Source organism: Mobula birostris, chromosome 5 (assembly GCF_030028105.1).
Source record: "Mobula birostris isolate sMobBir1 chromosome 5, sMobBir1.hap1, whole genome shotgun sequence".
Classification (NCBI taxonomy): Eukaryota; Metazoa; Chordata; class Chondrichthyes; order Myliobatiformes; family Myliobatidae; genus Mobula; species Mobula birostris.
In genome coordinates this window covers 114,692,438-114,707,203 of record NC_092374.1, presented here as the reverse complement: position 1 = coordinate 114,707,203, position 14,766 = coordinate 114,692,438, and the positions used below count along the sequence as shown (strand labels likewise).

Genomic DNA, 14,766 nt, shown 5'->3' with positions numbered 1-14,766 from the left:
TCCTGTTCTTGCTCCCAAAGTGAATAACCTCACACTTATTCACATTAAACGCCATCTGCCAAGTTTCTGCCCACTCACCCAGCCTATCCAAGTCACCTTGAATTCTCCTAACATCCTCATCACATGTCACACTGCCACCCAGCTTAGTATCATCAGCAAACTTGCTGATGTTATTCACAATGCCTTCCTCTAAATCACTGATGTAAATTGTGAACAGCTGAGGTCCCAATACCGAGCCCTGTGGCACCCCACTAGTCACAATCTGCCATTCCGAGAAACACCCATTCACTGCCACCCTTTGCTTTCTATCTGCCAACCAGTTTTCTATCCATGTCAATATCCTCCCCCCAATGCCATGAGCTCTGATTTTACCCACCAATCTCCTATGTGGTACCTTATCAAGTACCTTCTGAAAGTCAAGGTACACCACATCCACTGGATCTCCCACGTCTATCTTCCTGGTTACATCTTCGAAAAACTCCAATAGATTAGTCAAGCATGATTTGCCCTTGGTAAATCCATGCTGGCTTGGCCCAATCCTATCACTGCTATCAAGATATGCCGCTATTTCATCTTTAATAATGGACTCTAGCATCTTCCCCACTACTGATGTTAGGCTAACAGGGCGATAGTTCTCTGTTTTCTCCCTCCATCCTTTCTTAAAAAGTGGGATAACATTAGCCATTCGCCAATCCTCAGGAACTGATCCTGAATCTAAGGAACATTGGAAAATGATCACCAATGCATCCGCAATTTCCAGAGCTACCTCCTTTAGTACCCTAGGATGCAGACCATCTGGACCTGGGGATTTGTTAGCCTTCAGTCCCATCAGTCTACTCATCACCGTTTCCTTCCTAATGTCAATCTGTTTCAGTTCCTCTGTTACCCTATGTCCTTGGCCCATCCATACATCTGAGAGATTGCTTGTGTCTTCCCTCGTGAAGACAGATCCAAAGTACTTATTAAATTCATCTGCCAATTCTCTGTTTCCCATAACAATTTCTCCCAATTTATTCTTCAAGGGCCCAACATTGTTCTTAACTATCTTCCTTCTCTTCACATACCTAAAAAAACTTTTGCTATCCTCCTTTATATTCCTAGCTAGCTTGCGTTCATACCTCATTTTTTCTCCTTTTTAGTTAAGTTCTGTTGCTCCTTAAAAATTTCCCAATCATCAGTCTTCCCACTCACCTTAGCTCTGTTATACCTCTTTTTTAACACTATGCTATATCTGACTTCCTTTGTCAACCACTGTGGCCACTTTCCCCCCTTTGAATCCTTCTTTCTCCAGGGGATGAACTGATTTTGCACCTTGTGCATTATTCCCAAGAATACCTGCCATTGCTGTTCCACTGTCTTTTCTGCTAGGATATCCGACCAGTCAACTTTGGCCAGCTCCTCCCTCATGGCTCCATAGTCTCCTTTGTTCAACTGCAATACTAACACTTCTGATCTGCCCTTATCCCTCTCAACTTGCAGATAAAAACTTACCATATTATGGTCAGTACCTCCTAATGGCTCCTTTACTTCAAGATCACTTATCAAATCCTGTTCATTGCACAACACTAAATCCAGAATAGCCTTATCCCTGGTCGGCTGTTGTACAAGCTGCTCGAAAAATGCATCCCGTAAACACTCCACAAACTCCCTATCCTGGGGTCCAGTACCAACCTGATTTTCCTAGTTCACTTGCATGTTGAAATCCCCCATAACTACTGCGATATTTCCTTTGCCACATGCCATCGTTAACTCCCTATTCAACTTGCAACTAATATCCATGCTACTGTTTGGGGGCCTGTAGATAACACCTATTAGGGTCTTTTTGCCCTTACTGTTCCTCAGTTCTATCCACACTGACTCTACTTCTCCTGATTCTATGTCCCCCCTTGCAAGGGGCTGAATCTCATTCTTCACCAACAGGGCCACCCCACCCCCTCTGCCTACCTTTCTGTCCCTTCGATAGCACATATACCCTTGTACATTCAATTCCCAGGTCTGATCCCCCTGCAGCCATGTCTCTGTTATCCCAACAACATCATAGTTACCCATTCGCACCTGAGCTTCAAGCTCATCTGCCTTATTTCTGACACTTCGCACATTCAGATATAGAATGCTTAACCCATTTTTCCTCTCTCTGTTTAAATCGCTGCCTATTGTGCACAACCCAGCTCCCCGAACTCTCACCGGGCTATACGCCCCTTGAATTTTGTTGTCCTTCTTAAATTTACTTACTCTTTCTGCACATTTAACTCCATGCTCCGTCAGACCATCCCTCTGCACATGTATCCTCCTTATCACTCGTTCCGCCTCACCTTTCTCTACTTCACACTTAATATTCCGGAACCGTGCAGTCCCCACCTGTCCTTTATACTTCATCTCACTATCTTCTCTCACATTCTGGATCCCTGCCCCCTGCAAATTTAGTTTAAACCCCCCCTCCCAAGCAGCACTAGCAAACTTTCCTGCAAGAATGTTAGTACCCCTCCAGTTCAGGTGTAAACGGTCCCGTCGGAACAGATCCCACCTTCCCTGGAACAAAGCCTAATTATCTAAAAACCTGAAGCCCTCCCTCCTGCACCATCCTCTCAGCCACGTATTGATCTGTATAATCCTTCTGTTCCTCACCTCACTCGCACGTGGCACAGGTAGCAATCCTGAGGTTGTTACCCTGGAGGTCCTGCCCTTCAGCTTCGCACCTAACTCCCTGAACTCACTACGCAGGACCCCCTCACTCTCCCTACCCACGTCATTGGTCCCTACATGGACCACAACATCTGGACTCTTGCCCTCCCTCTCAAGAATAACCTGTACCCGATCTGAGATGTCCCGGACCCCGGGACCAGGGAGGTCTGGCAACATACCATCCGAGACTCCCGATCTCCCCCACAAAATTTCCTATCTGCCCCCCTGACTATAGAATCCCCTATCACTACCGCCATCCTCTCTTCCCTCCTCCCCTTCTGAGTCGAGGGTCCAACCTCAGTGCCAGAGACAGGACCACTGCAACTTGTTCCTGGTAGGTCATCCCCACCAACAGTATCCAAAACGGTATACTTATTGTTGATGGGAATGGCCACAGGGGTGCTCTGCTCTCTCTGCCTGCTCCCCCTCCATCTTCTGACAGTCACCCAGTTGCCTACCACCCATCTTTTCGGTGTGACTGCCTCCCGATAACTCTTATCTATCTCTGTCTCTGCCTCCCGAATGATCCGTAGTTCATCCAGCTCCAGCTCCAATTCCCTAACTCGCTTTGATAGGAGCTGCAGCTGGATGCACCTTCTGCAGGTGTGGTCATCAGGGACAACTGCGTTGACCCTGACCTCCCACATACTGCATACGGAGCACACCACTGCTCTAACTATCTCCCCCATTACCTGATCCCAGATTAATCAGAACAAATGAAAAAGTACCTACTGACCTTACCTTTTTTCCTCAGCAAGCACGTACTCAGGCTCACTGATTACCTCTCACCAAAGACCCCCTTACGCCGAAGCCCACTGAGCCAAAGCCCAGCACTCTGCTCCCGCACACTCCGCTGCCCGCACCTGAAAGTGAGCCTCTTTTTAAACTCCGTGCTCGACACTGATGTCACCCGTGCCTGTGCAGTTTTACCTTCCTCCTCAGGTAATGCCTAGGTAGTCTCGATCTTCCTCAGCCGACCTACAATGGCTGATCCTCCGATCCTCCGATCTCCAGTCGTCTGTCGACCTCGAGCACCCCTTGCTCCCGCACCGACGCAATAAAAATTGTGTTACTGCATGATTAGAACAGGGGAATCGTACGAGCTACCAATGTATCACAGAAGTTAATGGCAATAATGTGTGGGCTAGGTACCGAAATAACACAATTTCTTCAGTCCAGATTTCTCATGATATGCCAAATACAGAAGTGTTACATTGTTTTTCAAAAACTATAATGTGCTTCGAGCAAAGTCTAAGACAATGGTTCCCAACCATTGTTATTCCATGGACCCCCACCATTAATCGAAGGAACCCTGGTCTAAGAGAATGATGGGTTAGCAAGAGATGAAGTGAATAGTGGTTGTTGTAATCAGTTATGAGGCACTGAGGCACAGTTACGAGTTTTTTATAATAAATAACTCATTTCTTAAATTAGGCCTGTAATTTACAGCTGGAGGTGGGGTTGACAATAACGCCCTCTTTAAGAACCACTGGTTTAGAGGGATATGGAATTGATGCAGGCAACTGTGATTAGTATAGATAGTTAAGATGATCAGTACTGATGTGTAGTCTGAGGGCCAGTTTCTATGTTGTATGACTACATGAATATTTAAATACATTGTCAACAGTTTTTACATGTTTAGGAAGCAAAACTTCTTATTTGAATGATTATTCAATAATTACATGACCGGAAATATTCTAAGGCATTCAAAGTTATTTGGCACACACACAAAATGCTGAAGGAACTCAAAACGTCAGATGGCATCAATGGAGGGAAATGAAGAATCAACATTTTAGGTTGAGGTTCTTCATCAGGTCTGGGAGGATTGCTCAAGGTTTTGAGCATCTGCGCAATCTCTTGTGTCAAAATTATTTGACATCAGGATGTCATGTTTCAGTATTTTTGTTGGCAGAACTTACCCTATCTTTCCCTTACGACAAAATCATATTATGAAAGGATCTGGCAAAGCAGTAAGTTTGTCACTGAGGTTACACCTGATTTCACCCAACAAGTTTGTCAGTTACATAAACATGTATGTGCAAATTATTATTGAAGATCAGCGGTGAATGTGACTGACTCACCACTTACTGCAAGCTCTTATGGATTATATTATTATATTACACAGAAACAACATGGAAATCAAAAGGCCTAAGTTTATAGATTAAGATGATGACCTCAGAGTGGACAGAATCTAAGGATGCTGGACAATGCAGAAAGATGAAATGGGTGATTGAAGAAGTCCTCAAAGGTCTGTATGGTATAGCTGCTTTAATAGTCATATCTGCAAAGCATGCAAAGTACCCATCTAAAATCAAGTTTTAAGGATGTATCAATATTTCTAATAATATAATTTTAATAACAGAAGTATAAGTTTTATAAGCAGACTTCTAAAAGAGTGGGTCATTAAATACAGATCATCAACCTTTATTGTGTTAATAATCCTCCTTGATAGAGGCAAATTTTTGAGACCAGAATTGGATTAGTAGAGTTTATCATGATCCCTCTTCATTGGTTTACTGATTCTGCAATTGTTTCCCAGAGCTATTAACTTCATATGTTATACAAACCACTTCACAATTCATTTTTTCCCTTACCCAAAAGACAGAGTTCCAACTAATTGTTTGATGCTACTTTGAGCGTAGGCTACTTTATGTTTTGGCTGTAAATTTGTAATCTGTTAGCAAACACAAATGACTCCTGATGAAACGATTGAGCAGATAACAAGTAATTCAGGAAGCAGCTAAGTGACACTGCCATCTTCATGGGTATAATGAATTAAAATCGATATATTACATTACATCTGAAAATTGATCTAGGTCTCATCCTTTTTAGGTTCCTACAATATCTATCTTCTGATTTATGAGGAAGATAGCACATTCAACATGAAATCATCACGTTGGCTGCTATTGTTGTTAATCCATTATTCTTTAGCAGGAGGAGTTCTAACATAGATGAAATTAGCACTGACATATTTAACCCTTGACCTGCCTAAGAATTACCTACATTTGGTCAATGAGATTAAGTCTTCCAAATAACTTAACACCTAGTATCGCTGTTGGTATTTCGAAATTATCAAAATGCAGGACTGAGCTTTAAATGAGATTTTTTTTTACAGAAAATCTATGTTCATGACTATCATATTCAAATATCTTTTAGCCAAGAAAAGAAATAATAGTGTTACATGGCATACCAGTTTAAATACAGTAAGTCAATTTGGCATGTATTTGTAGTCAGGTTAAATCAAGTCTCATGGCATAAAGTTTATTACCTTAGTTACTGAGCACAGGAATCAGCTCATCAACCCACGGAGTCTATGCCAGTGATTGAGCATCCATTTTATTAACACAAGTCCTAACTACCTAATTTTATTTTCCTCACTTTTTCATTAACTCTCCAGCCCCAACAGCTCTTCCTGATTCTAAATCAATTTACGGATAATTTACAATGATAAATTAATTTACCTGTTTGTTTCTGGGATGTGGTAGTAAATTAGAGCGCAGGGACGAAACCCACACAGAGTCACAAGGAGAGCATGCAAACTCTGCACAGACAGCACCAGGGATCATAACTGAACCCAGGCAGATGGAGATTTGAGGCAGAAGATTCACTGATTCACTGACTGCACCATTTTGCAGCCTCTATGAATTATGACTGATACATAAAGCAGTGTTTTTATATCCAAATATATTTATTGATTACTTATTTTCTAAAATATCTGGGTTATCTTTTTAAATTGTTTTTTTCTGACTTTTTCTCAGAATTGTCAACTGAAAAATACTTCATATATATAAAAATAATGCTGCAGGTGCCTAAAGATCTAGGGTAATCTTCAATGCAATCTTTAAAGGTTCATGATTGTTATAAAATCCTGTATAGCAGAGAAGATCATTGTGCACCAGACTAATCAAGATATTCTGAAAGATGAGCAGAAAGAAATAAAGAGGTAGCAAATTTTTTAAAAAAGCTGATGCAATTGAGAGTTGCTTAATCAGCTTTAATGCAGGAAAATATCATAACTTGGGAATGTGGGACAACAATCTTGTCTATTTTTTCCTATCCCCTCAATAATTATGCCTTCAGCTACAGTGGTTTAAGTCTTTCAAGCAGCTTCAATAAAATCTGCCACATAGAACACTTGCTGCACACAGCTTCAGGCCAACCAGATGACAATGTCAAACAATAAAGCGTGTTTGCTTCAACACGTTCTTCCCCTTGGAGGCAATGTACAGCATATGTCTTCTGACTGCTAATACAACGCTTCAAAATGTTACTTTGGTAACACACGTACAGGAGATAACTGTCAGCAGCAATGCAGAAGAGCCTCCTGATATAGTTGCTCCCAATGCCTAAGGCCAAATCCAGGTTGGATTACTTCCACTAATGGGTGACCCCAGACATAAATGCACAAATCAAATATTATTGGTGGTTAATATTTTGTTACCCCAAATGGCTGAATTTTGCTGAAATAGAAGATGGCTTGAATTTGCTTCAGAAATACAGTGAGGAAATAGAAGCTTCAGCCCACTGAGTACGTGGTCAATCAACCGTATGAGTTCTATATTAATCCTGCTTTTTAAGTTCTTACCACATTTGTATTAACCTTCTATTTGTATATGCATTAGGGGTAATTTTTAATCCAGCCTTCACATCTTAGGAATGTGGGAGGAACCGAAGCACCCGGAAGAAACTCACATGGACAACATGCAAACTCCACACCAAAAGCACTCAAGGTCTGGATTGAAACCAGGTCTCTTGCACTGTGAGGTAGCGAGATAAACAATTACATTGTCATGCCACCCAAGGGTAGGAGTATAAGATTACTGGAAGCTTTGCAAATGCTTAGAATTTCCGATTATTAATTATGTCATGATGGACTTTTCCCAACTTCAGTGATAAGGATGTTACTGAAGTTTTCTCAGCTCTGCTTCTAACTGGACACTGATTTACAAGCTGATGGAATCAGTTTCAAAGTTCTATTTATTTATTTATTGAGACATAGTGTGGAATAGGCCCATCTGGTGCTCTCCAATTTAATTTTATCCTAATTCTCCAATCCCCAGATTTAATCCTAACCTAACCACAGAACAATTTATATTGCCCAATTAAACTACCAACTTTGGACTGTCGGAAGAAGCCAGAGAACCCTGAGCAGACCTATGCAGTCCCAGGGAGAACATACAAACATACAGGCAGTGACGGGAATTGAACCTGGAGCAATGGTACTCTAAGGTATTGTGCTAATCACCATGCTACCATTCCACCCTATTGTAACCTCTCTTCCTGAAATCACAGAATGGCTCTTAGTGGAAAATAGATGGGAAAGGAGAATAACAACAGGAAGGGGAGAAGAGGCAGCACTAAGATTAAAAGCAACACACACACAGCGCTGGAGGAACTCAGCTGGCCAGGCCACGTCTATTGAAAAGAGTAAACAGTCAACGTTTCAGACCGAGACTCTTCTCAAGATTATCACTTATTCTGATCACAATAACATTACCTCTCTACTACAGTCTCTTTATTTTTGGATATGGAAATGCTTATATAAATGTAAAATAATCATCACTTACAATTGAAAAGAGAAGTTACATCAATGAGGGATTCTTCTTTCTGTGGAGCTAATTTACGTTACTGATTATGCAGGCCTGAGGCCACGTTTTTAACTTCCTTTTTTTTGTTTCAAACCTTCAAAGGCTCCAATATATTTTGAAATGTAAGACTCTAACAATGCTTTAGTCTTCCGCTTTCCATGAAATTGTACATACTGTATATAGCCTAAAGTAATGGGAAACATTAGAAACTATTCACAGAAATGATTAACGCTGCTGCAGAAATTAATTAATAGATGCCAGATTGACATTGTTGTAGTACAGGCCTCTTGTGGGCTGGAAGCAGCCTCTCTCCTGTGTAATTGCTCACCACATTCTCAAAAGAATGAAAATTAATTAGCTTACTTTGGGAGCTTGTCCTCAATTAGCGCCTACAGGAAATTATTGGGGAAAATTTTAAAGAACAAATGCAATTAACCCACACAGGTTTCATCAATTTCAAGATGCACTGAAAAACAGATATTCTGCAGTTAATCAGCGAAAATCACATTACTTGAAAACGTAAAGAAACACTGAAGATGCCAGAAATCTGGAAGAAGAAGAAAATGTCAGAAACTCAGCATGGTCGGTCATCATCTATAGAAAGAGAAACAGGGTTAACGTTTCAGGCCAGAAATGGCTCCTAGTTAACTCAGTTTCTCTTTCCACTGAGCTCCTAGATGCTTCCAGCGGTTTTTGTTTTCATTTCAAATCATGTTACTTAGTTCCAAAGCAGAACTCCATTTTATGTTACTCTTCTGGCAGGTGATGTCATATTGTGATGGGTAAAGCCTTGCCAGGATCATCTAGTGGCATTATCTTTGCCTTTCTCTCTGGCAGAGATCCAGGAATTTGGCAAGTACTCCATGAGAAAGCTTGATGAACCACAGTATTTTGTAACTGGCACAGACAGCCATCATCAGGCACAGAATGCAAAGGAAGGAAATATTCAGAATGGCGGATCAGACACCAACCAAGGAGACTACTTTGTTCTAAATTGTATTGAGCTTCTGGAGTTCCACTTATCCAGTCAACTGGATGACATTCCATTACATCATTCACTTGTGCTTAGTCTACTGGGTGCCACAGTGGTGTAGCAGTTAGTGTGACACTTTCAGCTTGGGGTGTTGGAGTTGAGAGTTCAATCCCAGCGTCCTCTGTAAGGCATCTGTATACATCCTCCCTTTGGAATGCATGGATTTTCTCCGGGCACTCCGGTTTCCTCCCACAGTCCAAAGACACTCTGGGTAGGTTAATTGGTCATTGTAAATTGTCCGACGATTAGGTTGGGATTAAATCGGGATTGTCAGAGGTAGATGGGCAGTGTGGCTTGAGGGGCCAGAAGGGCCTATTCCTCACTGTATCTCTAAATAAAAAATAAATAAAGTACAGAGGAAACAGTCTGAGGAATTCTGAATATCTAGCCTCTGTCCTTCTCATGCCTTTGACTGGAGCAGCCAGATACCAGCTGTTGGTTGCTGCAAACATTGAACACATGTAGAACAGCAGAGCACAAGAACCAGCTGTTTGGGTCTTCATGACTGTACTGATCAAGATACACTAAACCCACTTGTTTACACATAATCCATATCCCTCTATTCCCTATTTGTTCATGTCTCTGCCCGTGTTCAAACGTCCCCTAAATTTGGCTGTCATGTTTGCTTGATCACCTTCCCTGGCAATATATTCAAGCTGCATATCACTTTCTGTGGAAAAAAAAACTTGCTTCGACAATTTCCTTCAATCCTCCCCTCTCCCTCACCTTAAATTGATGCCCTCAACAATTCGCCAACTCATCCCTGGGAAACGACTGATTATCTATCCCATCTTTGACCTCATAATTTTATATACTTCTGACGGTCACCCTCTCAAATTTTAGTGCTCTAAGGAAGGTAACCCAAGTAACGAATCAATGCAGATAACATCCTACTGAACCTCCTCTGCACTCTCTCCAAAGTCTCCATATCCTTCCTATAGTGCAGTGACTAGAAACATATGTAATGCTTCACATGTGGCCTAACCAAAGTCTTGTACAACTACAACTCGGTTGCCCAACTTCTATATCTGACAAACTAAGGTAAACATGTTAATCACCTCCACCTGATCCACTCGTGCTGCCATTTTAGGGAGCTAGGGACTTGAGCCACATTATGTCCCTATACTTGAACACATTTAAGAGACCTGCCATTTACTGTATACTCTTCTCTTGCATTTGATCTCTCAAAATGCATCACCTCACACTTGTCCAGATTAAACTCCATCTGCCATTTCTCTGTTCAAATTTCTAAAAGATCTATACACTGTTTTATCCCCTGGCAATCTGCCTAGCTCTCTACAACTCCATCAAATTTCATATCATTTATCAGGAACCCTCTTAATGCTGTCCTTGTCTTTCCACGTAAAATACAGAATACCTCATTCTCTGAGGGACAGCAATTCCATTCATACTCACCAGGCTCTGAGCCTGCCCTTGACAATATAAAGACAAAATTTATTTCTTCCCTTCCTCATCATCCTTCCCTTCCTCCTACCTACCATCCTCTCTTCTCCAGGTACTGCCCATATCTGATCCCACACAATTGCAAGGACATGGAGAGCGCCCAGTCACGAAGAATATGATTACCTGCTCTCGTTCTTTTGCTACAAAGTGCCACTCAAGAGGCTAAAGCAGTGAAAACATTGCAAAAGGTCATAATTATCTATATTCTTAAAAAAAACAATAGTGGTTGGAAAGCGAACAGAGGTCCACCAACAGGCCAACAATCACAACTCTTGTAGATTTTTCATTGCTGCGTTTCACAGCAACAGATTACTGGGAGGGTAGAGGAGATGATTAAAGTATGTGCTCAAAGTTTCGTTGAACAAAATCCAACATCCCCACTGACAAAACTGTCTTTGCTGGGTCTACACAAGACAGCAGTGATAACAGTTGAAAGTGTTTTCTCAACTTTCCCCCTCTAACTATCAACCCACTTCTATCTGTGTCAGTCAGTAGGTGGCACATTGGCCGTATCAGCCACCTTTGAAACCACAGAACTGGAGTGAAACAGATCATCTACTGACTATACTTAAGAGTTCAAAGTTCAAAAGTTCAAGTATAATATGCAGTAGACAACCCCGAAGTTCATCTTCCCTAGAGACAGTCATGAAACAAGAAGCACCCAAAGCATAACATCAAACATCAAACCCTTCTTCCCAAACAAAACATCACGCAGAGCTCAACAACAAAAAATGAGCGAAAAAACAGAATATAAACTATACAAAATCAAAAGGTGTATTTCAGTACAGTTCTACCTTCTACAGTAGAACGGGAAAGGATACTGTTTGGGGTATCAATGTCCAGTTAACATTGTCGCCTTGTGCACCAAGGTAGTACAAGCAGTTAGGAAAACATTTTATAGCACCAGTGCCCCAGGTTCTATTCCCACCCATCTGTAAGGAGTTGGTACGTTCTCCCCTTGATTGTGTGGGTTTTCTCCACATGCTCCAGTTTCCTCCCACATTCCAAAGATTAATAGGTTAGCGGGTTAATGGGTCACATGGGTGTAATTGGACAGCGTAAACTCACTGGGTCAGAAGAGGCTGTTAAAATGCCATATTACCTCAGTACAAAACCCGAGCGATTGCCTGAGAATCCCTCCCATGCCACATAAGTCACAGCTTGAACGACCCTTGTTAATATTTTGTTTCTTCACTTAGTGTTTGTCCTCATTTTAATTCCTTTCTTCAAAGAGCAAGACTGAACTGCTGGAATGAGATTAGTTCATTTATCAGTGAGCTTATTTTGTAATTGTGTGAGTGGATCATGGTTAAACTCCACACTGCATCGGTCTGCTTGCCTTTTCTCCACAATCCTTAGCTCTCTCTTGAAAGCAATAGATTATTGTTAGGTAAGGAAATCAAGGGATATGGACTGAGAGAGCTAAAGGAAGGGTTACTTTGTTAGGTTGAATCGTGACGGTGACAAACTGTTATTTATTTGAACAGTGGCACACTTTTAAGACATAAATGTCTTTTTCTTGTTTTCATGTCTCTTTTTATCCTGTTCAGTATTTGTTATCCTTCAGGAAAGAGAATTCCCATTTTTTTTACAGATGAAGTTGCTGCATGTGTGTTCATTTATGTTAATTGGTTACCTGAACGGTGTTAAGAAACTGCTGAGAGCATAAGGCATGGATGCAACCCCAGGAACAAGTTGTAGACACAAATGCAGAAAGGTTCCTGAAGGAAGCTAGTGGCTTACAAGTTAATTGTCACTGTCACCTTGACTGCAACTAGTAAAGAACAGGCTATTGTAGATGGAGTACTAAAGTCTACAATTTACAGCAGGAGTCGATGAGAACTTATCTCCTAAGCCTTATTCTCCTCAGGCACTGCATTTCAATAAGACAGATAATTTGTTCTCAGCCAGAATAGTGCTGCTTCTTCTACCATCCTTTAGAAGCTGCTGTCAGTGTTATTAATGCTCCTCCAACAAACAATACTGCAATCAGAGTGTAGGGTGTTCTTGACAGCAGACATTATTTACGGCTGGGTCAAATAGACCTTAATATTTTCAGGTTAGGGTGGAAAATGTTAACTGGGTTTATCGCAAGTCATTGATACCCAAATAGAATCCTTTCCTGTACTGCTGTAGAATGCAAAATGTAGCAGTGACCTCTGATTATACATAGCACACTACAAGTAAGACAGAAACACACACAAAATGCTGGAGGAATTCAACAGGCCAGGCAGCATCTATGGAAAATAGTACAGTCCACGTTTCGGGCTGAGATTCTCCATTCTATTTAAAAATGCAAACATAAGGAAATCTGCAGATGCTGGAAATTCAAGCAACAGACATCAAAGTTGCTGGTGAACGCAGCAGGCCAGGCAACATCTCTAGGAAGAGGTACTGGCAACGTTTCGGGCCGAGACCCTTCGTCAGGACTAACTGAAGGAAGAGCTAGTAAGAGGTTTGAAAGTGGGAGGGGGAGGGGGAGATCCAAAATGATAGGAGAAGACAGGAGGGGAAGGGATGGAGCCAAGAGCTGGACAGGTGATTGGCAAAGGGGATATGAGAGGATCATGGGACAAGAGGTCCGGGAAGAAAGACAAGGTGGGGGGGAATCCAGAGGATGGGCAAGGGGTATAGTGAGAGGGACTGAGGGAGAAAAAGGAGAGAGAGAAAAAGGTTGTGTGTATATATAAATAAATAATGGATGGGGTACGGGGGGGGGGGGAGGTGGGGCATTAGCGGAAGTTTGAGTAGTCAATGTTCATGCCATCAGGTTGGAGGCTACCCAGACAGAATGTAAGGTGTTGTTCCTCCAACCTGAGTGTGGCTTCATCTTTACAGTAGAGGAGGCCGTGGATAGACATATCAGAATGGGAATGGGAACGTGGAATTAAAATGTGTGGCCACTGGGAGATCCTGCTTTCTCTGGCGGACAGAGCGTAGGTATTCAGCAAAACAATCTCCCAGTCTGCGTCGGGCCTTGCCAATATATAGAAGGCCACATCGGGAGCACCGGACGCAGTATATCACCCCAGCCGACTCACAGGTGAAGTGTCTCCTCACCTGGAAGGAATGTCTGGGGCCCTGAGTGGTGGTAAGGGAGGAAGTGTAAGGGCATGTGTAGCACTTGTTCCGCTTACAAGGATAAGTGCCAGGAGGGAGATCAGTGGGGAGGGATGGGGGGGGACGAATGGACAAGGGAGTCGCGTAGGGTGCAATCCCTGCAGAAAGCAGAGAAAGAGGGGGAGGGAAATATTGCTTAGTGGTGGGATCCTGTTGGAGGTGGCGGAAGTGACGAAGAATAATATGTTGGACCCAGAAGCTGGTGGGGTGGTAGGTGAGGACAAGGGGAACCCTATTCCTAGTAGGGTGGCGGGTGGATGGAGTGAGAGCAGATGTGCGTGAAATGGGGGAGATGCATTTGAGAGCAGAGTTGATGGTGGAGGAAGCGAAGCCCCTTTCTTTAAAAAAGGAGGACATCTCCCTCGTCCTGGAATGTAAAGCCTCATCCTGAGAGCAGATGCGGTGGAGACAGAGGAATTGCGAGAAGGGGATGGCATTCTGGACTACTGACTCTCACAGCTATCTGGACCATTCCTCTTCTCACCCTGTCTCTTGCAAAAATGCCATTTTAATGGTTCTATAATAATACTATTAATGGTTCTTATACTTGGGAAGAATGGACATGATTGTTTTAGTGAGACTGGCATACAGTCAAATGACAAAGATAATCTAATTATTAGTTTAATGAATAGTTACCCACTTAAAATTAAAAGAAAATTCTGTTATGCTGAAGATAACCTTGAAACTTCAACTCCATTTCACTTCCACAGAAATTTTTCCAACATTTTTTGCTTTTATTTCAGTTAGCCAATTTCATTAAATTTTAGTATCAATTCAGCACTTTGTTTTAATAAAGCACTCAGTTACTTTTTAACTTGCATCCTAAATCTGCATGGTCTTTTCATTCGCTACCTTTATCTCCAAACCTGATGTTCCTTT

General features: G+C 42.0%; 1 protein-coding gene and 1 long non-coding RNA gene across 8 annotated transcripts in view; one reads left to right on the top strand and one right to left on the bottom strand.

Annotated features, from left to right (window-relative positions):
• Positions 1-14,766, bottom strand: part of thsd7ba (thrombospondin, type I, domain containing 7Ba) — a 1,047,195-nt gene that overhangs the window by 87,580 nt on the left and 944,849 nt on the right. The window lies entirely within an intron of this gene.
• The window catches only part of LOC140197946 (uncharacterized), a 33,386-nt gene that overhangs the window by 8,849 nt on the left and 9,771 nt on the right, over positions 1-14,766 (top strand). The window contains exons 2-3 of one of the 3 annotated variants that reach the window (XR_011886064.1): positions 4,808-4,930; positions 7,337-7,412. This is a non-coding gene — a long non-coding RNA (uncharacterized lncRNA). Of the gene's footprint in view, positions 1-4,807; positions 4,931-7,304; positions 7,413-14,766 lie in introns of all 3 variants that reach the window. The other 2 variants (XR_011886062.1, XR_011886063.1) reach the window with 2 other exon arrangements.